The sequence below is a fragment of the Carcharodon carcharias genome, chromosome 3 (genome assembly GCF_017639515.1).
Source record: "Carcharodon carcharias isolate sCarCar2 chromosome 3, sCarCar2.pri, whole genome shotgun sequence".
Lineage (NCBI taxonomy): Eukaryota > Metazoa > Chordata > Chondrichthyes > Lamniformes > Lamnidae > Carcharodon > Carcharodon carcharias.
This window is the reverse complement of record NC_054469.1, coordinates 48,731,894-48,743,134: the sequence shown is the minus strand read 5'-3', so window position 1 is coordinate 48,743,134 and position 11,241 is coordinate 48,731,894.

Below are 11,241 nucleotides of genomic sequence, written 5' to 3'. Positions count from 1 at the left end.
TGTTGTTTTACTGTTGCCTTAACAGTAATGTAACTGGGAGCTAGATTAATTAGATTTAGGAGTTATTATAGTAGTAATTTGTAGACCTATGTATGTGCTTAAAATCATTTCTTTTATTAATAAATGTTTAACTTAATTTTGTTAAAAAACCTCTAAGACTCGGTGGACTTATTACTACTGAATTCAAGGCACACATCTCGAAATAGAAATACAAATTGCAAAACAGTTGTGGCAGCTGTTTCAAGTTTCCCTCTGGGATTTGAGCAGCTCAGCATTTACCGTCTACTGTGCCATAACAAAATTGGGGGCTCTTTACAGAATATATTTGAAATTCCTTGGATTGGTTTGGAGTTAGTGAATCTTAAATTTATAAGTACGAGGAACACTTTGAATTCAGGAGTTGGTGTGAGGCATTTTTAAAGTGGGAAGACTGCAAAAATAGCTGTATTCATGGCTAGCACTTTTTTGGAAGTATAAGATAAAACTCTGATTGGGTTACAAAAAGTATCTAAGGGTAAGTTAACAGAGTTGGCAGATAAGTTTCAGCTGAGGTTACCTGTAGGGGCAAAGAAAGTAGACATAGTTGAAGTGATAGCGCAACATTTAAAGTTGGAAGTGATACCTGACACTAGTGAGTCATAGCTAGATGTAGTGAGACTTCAATTAGAAATGAAGAGGCTTCAATTTGAACAAGCAAAGGAACTGAAAAAACCTTTAACCTAAAATCCAGTGGGGACATGTTTAAATTTGTACAACTCTTCCAAGGTTTGAGGAAAGAGATGTTGAAGCATTTTTTATTTCATCTGAGAAGAAAGCTAAACAGATGAAATGGCCATAGGAAAACTGGACATTGTTGTTACAATCCAGGTTGGTGGGTAGAGCACATGAGGTTTATGCTTCAGTGTCTGAAGAAATATTGGTGAACTATGACGTGGTAAAAAAAAAGGCTATTTTGAGTGCATATGAGTTGGTTCCTGAGGCATACAGACAAAAATTTAGGAATATGAAAACGCAGCCTGGCAAATGTATATTGAGTTTGAGAGAGTAAAACAAAGTAATTTTGATTGGTGGATACGGGCATTAAAGATAGAGATGGCATATGCAGGTCTTAGAGAAGCAATTCTTTTGGAAAAATTTAAAGATTCAATTCTTTCGGTAGTTAGACCTCATGTGGAGGAACAGTGGGCTAAAACGGTAAGACAAGCAGCAGAGATAGCTGATGATTATGAGTTAGTTCATATAACTAAACTTTTTTTGTCATTCCTTTAAATCAGAGAAGGATAGAAAGTGGGATGCTGAAAGGAAGGAGGGTAGTCAGGGAAGAGAAGGAGTAGTGAAAGAAAAGTGCTGAGGGTAGAAGTGACACTTTAAAATTGAGGTGTTTTCATTGTAATAAAGTTTGACACACAAAGTCAGTGTGTTGGAAATTACAGGGAAAATCTGTTGGGATTATTGGGGTACAGAAAAGTTCTGTAAGTAAAAGTACTGTGGGTTCTGAGGTTCAGGCACAGGAAAAACCAGTGGTTTGTGTACAGGTAAAACAGGAAGAATCAGTGATAGGTAAAGACGTGGGAATGTGTTCACAATTTACTCAAGGGAGTTCTGAGGAGCAGGTTGCAGAGATGTTTAAAGATTTTGTACATGAAGGGAAAGTCCATGTGTACAGGGTGGAGTAGGTAAAGTTGTTAAAATTTTAAGAGACACAGGAGCTAGTCAATTCTTAACATTGTGGGATAGTGACATTTGTTGTTCAGAGGGAGTATTGCAGGAACAGGTGATAATAAGCGGGGTTCATGGTGATGCTAAACATATTCCTTTGTGGAAGGTAAATTTAAAGAGTAAGTGGAAAACAGGTGAGGTGATTATTAGAGTAGTGGAAAAATTGCCTTTTGTAGGAGTTCAATTTATTTTCAGTAATGATATAGCTGGGTCACAAATGTAGGTGATGCCTATGGTAGTTGAAGTGTTTTCAACACTGTAGAAGTGTTTTCAACAGAAGTGTTGCATAGAGAGCATCCTGGATTGTTTCCAGACTAGGTGATAACAAGATCATAGGCTCACAGGTTGAAACAAGAAGAACAGGAAGTTAAAAGGCAGGGAGAAGCTGTGGAAGTTCAATTATCTGATGCTAAGATAAGATAAGATTGTTCAGGAAGAAAGAATGGATAATGCAGCTGAGGTATTTAGCTCAAGGCAGTTGGTGGAGTTACATAAAAAGGATACAAATAAGACAATTATATCAAACACAAAACAAAAACAGAATTACCTGGAAAAACTCAGCAGGTCTGGCAGCATCGGCGGAGAAGAAAAGAGTTGACGTTTCGAGTCCTCATGACCCTTCGACAGAACTTGAGTTCCAGTTCAAGAAAGAGTTGAAATATAAGCTGGTTTAAGGTGTGTGTGTGGGGGGCGGAGAGATAGAGAGACAGAGAGGTGGAGGGGGGGATGTGGTTGTAGGGACAAACAAGCAGTGATAGAAGCAGATCATCAAAAGATGTCAATGACAATAGTACAATAGAACACATAGGTGTTAAAGTTAAAGTTGGTGATATTATCTAAACGAATGTGCTAATTAAGAATGGATGGTAGGGCACTCAAGGTATAGCACTAGTGGGGTTTTTTTTATAATGGAAATAGGTGGGAAAAGGAAAATCTTTATAATTTATTGGAAAAAAAAGGAAGGGGGAAACAGAAAGGGGGTGGGGATGGGGGAGGGAGCTCACGACCTAAAGTTTTGAATTCAATATTCAGTCCGGAAGGCTGTAAAGTCCCTAGTCGGAAGATGAGGTGTTATTCCTCCAGTTTGCGTTGGGCTTCACTGGAACAATGCAGCCTTGAAGAAGTTCTGTTCCTCTCTGCGACAAGATTTCCGTATCTCTCTCGAAATGTCAACTCTTTTCTTCTCCGCCGATGCTGCCAGACCTGCTGAGTTTTTCCAGGTAATTCTGTTTTTGTTTTGGATTTCCAGCATCCGCAGTTTTTTTGTTTTTATAATTATATCAAACAGCTTGCTCAGAAACAGAGGCAAAATGTATTCCAGACTTATTAGCTTAAGAATAATGTTTTAATGAGTAATGGTGGCATTATCATGTTTCAGCAAATGAAAGCTGATGGGAAGTGCATTAGATTGTTATATCATTTGGATATAGAAATTAAATGAGGGTAGCTCATGAAATTCCAATGGGGGGACATTTAGGAATTAGAAAGACACAAGCGAAAATACAAAAACATTTTTATTGGCCTGGATTGCATAGAGATGTAGTCAAATTCTGTGGAATGTGTCACACATTCAGGTGATAAGGAAACCACAAGCAGTGGTTTAATTCCAGTTCCAGCCTTTGAAGAACCTTTTACTAGGGTCATGTTTGATTGTGTAGGACACCTCCCTAAAAATAAAAGTGGAAATCAGTACTTACTGACCATATTGGATGTGTCTACAAGGTTTCCTGAAGCGATACCTTTGAGAAATATTGCAACAAAGAAAAGTGTGAAAAAGTTGACTAAATATTTTACAAGATATGTTTTACTAAAAGAAATACAATCAGATCAGGGTTCAAATTTCATGTCACAGCTGTTTAAAGAAGTAATAAATAGTTAGGGGATAAAACAATATTAGTCAACAGCTTACCATGCTGAGTTAAAAGGGGTTTTGGAGAGATGGCATCAAACTTTAAAAACTATGATGAGGGCATACAGTCAGGACTATCCACAGGATTGGAATAGGGGAATTTTATTCTTGTTATTTGCTATTAGGGATGCTCCTAATGCATCGACTGGTTTTAGTCTTTTTGAATGAGTTTATGGTCAGGAGGCAAGAGGACCACTGAAATTGATTCATGAGAAATTGGTGGGTCAAAATTCAGAAACTACTCTCCTGGATTATGTATCAAACTTCAGTGAAAGATTGAACAGAGCATTTGAGTTAGCTAGGGAACATCTAAATATATCACAGCAAGTGATGAAAGTAAAGGCACACAGGAAAGCTACAGCTTGTAGTTTTGTTGCTGGGGAGAAAAGTGCTAGTTCTGTTACCAGTACTGGGTGACTCATTAAAGGCAAGGTTTAGTGGACCTTACAGGGCTAAAAAGAAACTGAGTGAAGTAAATTATTTAATAAATACTCCAGATAGAAGAAAGAAGCAGAGGGTGTGTCATGTAAATATGCTTAAAAAGTACTCTGACAGGGAAGAGGACCAAAAGGAGATGTTGGTGGTGGAAGATAAAGAGAAAAAGGTAAAGATGCAGGATTCTGAAATTGATTTTCCTCTAATCAAATTGAATAATGAAGGGTACTTGAAAATTCAAATGTAATATTGCATTACCTTTCAGACAAGTGTCAAAGTGATTTGGAGAACCTATCACAGCTACACAAAACTATTTGTGGGATTAAGCTGGGGAGGACAAATTTAGCTATACATGATGTGTGTGTAATAGTTTAATCTTCAATAAGGAAACATCCTTATAGATTAAATTCAGCAAAGTTATCACAAGTACAGAAAGAAATTGCATTCATGCTACAAAATGACATCGTTGAATCTAGTTGCAGTAACTGGAATTCCCCTATTGTACTCGTACTGAAACTGGATGGAACACAAAGACTGTGTGTGGACTATTGAAAGATGAATGCGGTGACAAAAGCAGGTTCATAATCTATAAAAAAGTTGGAAACTTGTATTAAGAAAGTGGGACAATCAAAATGTTTCACAAAGATTGAGTTGCTAAGAGGATATTGGCAAGTACCGTTATCGGAGAGAGCAAAGGTGATATCAGCTTTTGTGATGCCATGTGGACTATATCAGTTTAATGTCATGCCATTTGGTATGAAAAATGCACTTGCAAAGACTGATAAACAAAGTAATTGCAGGACTGAGCAATTGTGCTGTTTATATTGACAACTGGATAGTTTTCAGTCAAATGTGAAAGGAGCATTTACAGCATCTGAAAGAATTATTCAATTGATTACAAGACGCTAATTTGGTGATGAACTTGGCTAAAAGTGAATTTGCAAAAGGCTAAGTTACATATCTAGGCCATACCATGGGACATGGTAAGGTGGCTCTGAGAGATGTGAAAGTCAAAGCTACCATGGATTTCCCTGTGCCTACAATAAAATGAGAAGTTTTGAGATTTCTGGGCATGCGTGGGTTTTACCAGAAATTTGTACCAAATTTGAGCAGTGTGGTCGCACCATTAACTGAACTATTAAAAAAGAACAAGAAGTTTCAATGGACACAAGGGTGTCAGAAGGCATTTGATAGTTTGAAAACTGTATTGACTATGAAACCAGTTTTGACAGAATCCAATTATACCAAGCAATTTAAGTTGGCTGTTGACACAAGTGATATAGGCATTGGGGCTGTATTGTTACAAGAAGATGACACTGGAATTGAGAAACCATTAGGGTATTTTTCACGGAAGTTGAATGTTCAACAGAGAAGATATTCAACGATTAAAACGGAGACTTTGGGCCTGGCATTGCAGCATTTTGAGATTTACATGGCAAACAGAAACAATTGTTTATACAGACCACAATCTTTTAAAGTTTCTGGACAAATTTCAAGACAAAAGTGCAAGGCTATTCAGATGGAGTTTATTACTGCAGCTATTTAATCTACAGATTATACATGTGGCTGGTCGAGAAAATCTGATTGCAGATGCATTGTCAAGAGCTTAAAGCTAAAAGGGAAAACTGGACATTTAAAAACCTGGACTCTGGACTGGAATGATTTCTGTTGATACCAAGGAATTATTTATATATTGTTATGTTAATGCATGCATCTGGTACTGTGAGTGTGGGTACATGGATAAGTATATGAGGCAATGTAAGATGGGTTAAGATGATAAAGCTGTCTTTTTAAATTCTGATGGTTCATTTTCCAGTAAGTAGGGGGTGTCATGAAAATATAGTGACTTTTATAATATAATTTATTGTAAAGGTAGATTAATAATGGGGTTTGGATTAGTTTCTATGTATAGGTATGTGTGTGTCAGTTTCAATTGAAATGCAGATTGCTGGTCTGGGTGCTTTGATGTATCAGAAGGGAAACTAGGTTTGAAATGCTAAATATGTAAATATGGCTGAAGTTTTAGAATGTGAGGTGTGAAGAACATTTGTATTTTTACATACCAGAGTAGTGAATTTCAAAGAGATGGTAAGGTGTTACACCTGCCCAACAGAGGCTAAGCTAAGCAGTGTGTTTATTTTTCTCAAAGATTACTGATAATATGAGTGCTATGAAAGATTTATATTATGGAAAAAGTAAAGTTGCAAAGACATATTGGAACAATTGGATTTACATTAAAAAGTGAGAAACCTGAATAAAGGAGATGAGGTTATGTGTAAGGAAAGAAGGCATTCTAAGATCTAACAAGCGTGAAAAGCCTCTAGCCTCAATGTACCAAGCAGCCGTCTCCAGGAACCGAAGCTAAGAAAATTCATTTTAAATATCACTGTCCAGGGTATTTTGTGCTTTGCCTGGGTCTGTGGAAATCTATGTTGTTTTACTATTGCCTTAACAGAGGTGTAACTGGGAGCTAGATTAATTAGGAGATTTAGGAAGTTATCACAGTAGTAATCTGTAGATTTATGTATGTGCTTAAAATCATTCCTTTTATTAATTAACGTTTAAATTAGTTTTGTAAAAAAACCTCTAAGGCTCGGTGGACTTATCAATACTGAATTCAAGGCACGCATCTCAAAATAAAAATACAAATTGCAAAAGAGTCGTGGCAGCTGCTTCAAGTTTCCCTCTGGGATTTGAGCAGCTCAGCATTTAGTATCCACTGTGCCATAACAGGATGCTCTTTCAGAGGGCCAGTGTAGACTCGATGAGCCAAATAGACTGTTTCTGCACTGTAAAGATTCTGTGATTCTAGGACATTGTGCTGAAGCCCAAGATCAGTCATAATTGTATTGAATGATGGAGCACGCTCGAAAGGCCATGTAGTCTACTCCTGCTCCTATTTCTTGTGTTCTTGTGAACCAATAAAATATTCTGTTTTTAGCTTCAAACAGCTGTTACAAGCAAACTGTCTGTGAAAGTTAAATTTCTACATTGTTTTCTGTATAGACTTTGTTGTCACCCAATAAAAAACACAAAACAAATACAATGGAACAATACAAAGAACCTTGGACAGTAACAGTTCGGTGTTGCTGATATCTTCAGAATTAGTGCATGCCATTTATGCCAATGACCCCTGCCATTTAGTTCACTCTAATAAACAATTTCTTCTCCAAAATTGCAGTCAACAAAGAGGAGGTGCTCACAAAATAAAACTTAATAATGAAAAAAAAAATCATGGAACTTATTTCAAGTTCAAATCAACTAAGTTTAATATTCAGCGAAATGAACTCATTTTTTTAAGTTCCAAAAAGATAAATAGCTACAAATATTTTTTTCAAAAATAAAAAAAGTGATCTCCACATATGGCATTCCATAATCCCAATATTACAGGAGCTGTGCCCTGAAATTCTTAGGCCCTGGTGATGCAACACTGTTATTTGGGGATCGGAAGTGGGGGTGGAAAAATTTGGATTTGTACCTGGTTAAGCTGGGCTTCCATCCCTTTTTTGGTTTATACACCATTCTGCAAGCAGTAAGACGATACATTACCCACCTTCTGTCTTTTTGTAGCTCTTTGTCATTGTGATTGTTTTTCCCACCTATATCTACCACCATCTTATACTTTACCCCAATGAATTAAAAATTTAATCAGGGGATGTGGGCTTCGCTGGCTAGGCCAGCACTTATTGCCCATCCCTAGTTGCCCTTGAGAAGGTGGTGGTGAACTGCCTTCTTGAACCGCTGCAGTCTATGTGGTGTAGGTACACCCACAGTGCTGTTAGGAAGAGAGTTCCAGGAATTTGACCCAGCGACAGTGAAGGAATGACGATATATTTCCAAGTCAGGATGGTGACTGACTTGGAGGGGAATTTGCAGGTGGTGGTGTTCCCATCTATCTGCCGCCCTTGTCCTTCTAGATGGTAGTGGTCATGGGTTTGGAAGGTGCTGTCTAAGGAGCCCTGGTGAATTCCTGCAGTGCATCTTATAGATGGTACACACTGCTGTTACTGTGCGTTGGTAGAGGAAGTGAATGTTTGTGGATGTGGTGCCAATCACATGGGCTGCTTGACCTGGACAGTGTCAAGCCTCTTGAGTGTTGTCAGAGCTGCACTCATCCAGGCAATTGGAGAGTATTCCATCACATTCCTGACTTGTGCCTTGTAGATGGTGGACAGACTGTGGGGAGTCAGGAGGTGAGTTACTCATCGCAGGATTCCTAGCCTCTGACCTGCTCTTGTAACCACAGTATTTATATGGCTAGTCCAGTTCAGTTTCTGGTCAATAGTAACCCCAGGATGTTGATAGTGGGGAATTCAGTGATGGTAATGCCATTGAACGTCAAGGAGTGATAGTTAGTGTGGTAATCTGAGGTGCAATACACCTTTAAGAGAATGTGAACAGATTGACCACGTGACTGTATTGCCTAATTGCTGTGTAGCGCGGGCTACAATGTTAAACAGTAGTTTAGAATAGGGTCTGATTGGGGAAGCACACATTGTGTTAGTGCCCTGTTACTTGTGTAAATAAACAGCATGTGCTTCATCTTAGATTGGTCTCTGCATCTGCAGTATATTGTTTGCCAACTCATAGGCGTAGATAACTCGTAGATAGGCATGCAACCGTGTTTGTGAGCAAAGCGAACCGACAGAAGGAACATAACAACTGGTGACGAGGCAGAACACGACCAGTCGATGACACCAAGGAAAGCCGCAAAAATTCCACCGAAGTGAATCAGCCATGCTTTGCAGGCCGATTGTAAGTACAGCCCCCACCATAGTTGTCAAAGTTATCTCCTTGCAGTATGCCACAGTTTGGCCATATCGAACCGTTTGATAAGACCACCAATGACTGGTCACATTATATTGAATGCCTCACGTTCTTCTTTTTGGCCAACAATATACCTGGAGAGGAGAAGGGGCAGGCGATCCTCTTATTGACATGTGGCAGTAAAACATACGGCCTAATTCATAGTCTAACAGCACCCAATGCCCCAGATTCCAAGAGCTTTGATGAGTTGGTAAACCTAGTGAAAAGCCACTTTCAGCCGAAATCTTCAGCAACTACACAACATTTCAAATTTAATTCGAGGTCTCAAGCTCCTGGAGAGACAGTCGCTTGCAATTTAGCAGCCTTAAAACAACTGACAGAGCACTGTGAGATCGCGACGTTGATTAATAACATGTTAAGAGACCGATTAGTATGTGGGATTAACGAAGATGCCATTCAAAAAAGGTTGTTTTCAGAAACGAATTTAAATTTCAGCAAGGCGCTGGAGTTGGCGCTCACAATGGAGAGCACAGTCAGGAATTCAGAAGCAATCAAGGGAGCACAAAATGGCAAGTCCGTCATGTCGGGAGGGAAGCACTGGTTAGAAATGGTGCAGAAATGCTGGGCTCTGCGGAAAGTTGGGAAACAACCACTTTGCTGGTTTTAACAGACCAGCAAAAAGCAATGGCTTAACAAAGAAAACCCACATTAGTAATGGCAGAAATAGAGCCAGACAGCCTGCAAGCCATCACACTTTAAAAGAGTCGAGCGTTTCTCCTGTCACGTAATGGGCACATAATGCGATATTGTAAAGACAGATTGAGACAAAATTTTCAACAAAAAGGTAGAAATCATGACATTCACATAATAGAGGAGCCAGAAGAAAGAGAGTCAGATATTTACTTGCTACACAACTTAAAAATGGGTAAAACAGCCAATCTACATGACAGTGGAAGTCAATGGAAAACCCATCCGAATGGAGGTGGATACAGGGGCATCCACGACAGTTATAAGGGAACATACAATTAAATATCTGAATGGTGGAGGCCACTCACTAAATCTGGAAAATTCAGATGCTAAATTAAAGGCGTATATTAGTGAAAACATATGAGTAAGAGGTATATGCAAGGCTCCAGTACAATATAGAAGCCAGTCTGTTAATTTACCCCTGATAGTGGTAGCGGGGGAGGGTCCAAGTCTACTTGGTCGGAACTGGCTTAAGGAAATAAAGTTGGAGTGGACCGAGATTTTTTAACTCAGAATGAAAGATCTGCAAGAATTATTACAGAAATATGCCTCTGTGTTCAGAGAAGAGTTCGGGAAGATTCAGGGGCTGCAAACTAAAATCCATATGGAACCCGGGGCAACTCCCAGATACTCGAAGGTGAGGCCAGTCCCCTAAGCATTATGAGAAAAAGTGGATATTGAATTAGACAGGCTGGAAAGGTTGGGAGTCTTACAACCTGTACAATTTTCCGAACGGGCAGCACCAATAGTTCTAGTACCAATGCTCGACCAAATATGCAGGACTACAAGTTGACCGTTAACAAAGTGGCCAGACTTGATAGGCATCCTATACCGAAAATTGATGAATTGTACTCCAAGCTGGCAGGGGGAACCACATATTCGAAACTCAACATGAGCCACGTTTACCAGCAAGTCGAGCTAGAAAAGGCCTTTTGGGTTCTTGTGACTATCAACACACATAGTGGGGTTATACCAATATATCAGGTTACCCTTTGGAATCTCATCAGCTTGTGCCATTTTCCAATGGGCTATGGAAAATTTACTTCAAGGTCTACCCCATATGGTGGTTTATCTCGATGATGTCCTAGTAACAGGACTAACTGATGAAGAACACCTGGCTAACCTGGAAGAGATATTGAAGCATTTCTCACAAGCTGGAGCACGTTTGAAAAGAGAAAACTGCATCTTCCAAGCAAAAGAAGGGGTTTACTTGGGTCATAGGATTAACTCACAGAGCCTTCACCCAGTAGAAGACAAGGTGAGAGCTATTTGTGAGGTGCCAGCACTGAAAAACGCTACAGAACTCACGTTCTTCTTGGGAATGGTTAACTACTATGGCCGTTTTCTTCCAAATTTGTCAACAATACTGCCTCCATTATATGGGTTACTCAAGAAAAACCACAGGTGGACTTGGCAAGCTCCACAACAACAGGCCTTTACGGCAGTAAAACAATTACTACATTCATCAGCGCTGTTGGTACATTTTGACCCAAAGAAAGAATTGATTTTAACCTGCAATGCATCCCCTTATGGAGTAGGGACAGTAATCTCCCACCGGATGGCTGATGGCTCCAAAAGGCCCATTGGATACCTCTCAAGAACACTCAGTGTGGCAGAACAAAGATACTCACAAATAGAGAAAGAAGGCTTATCCATTGTATTTG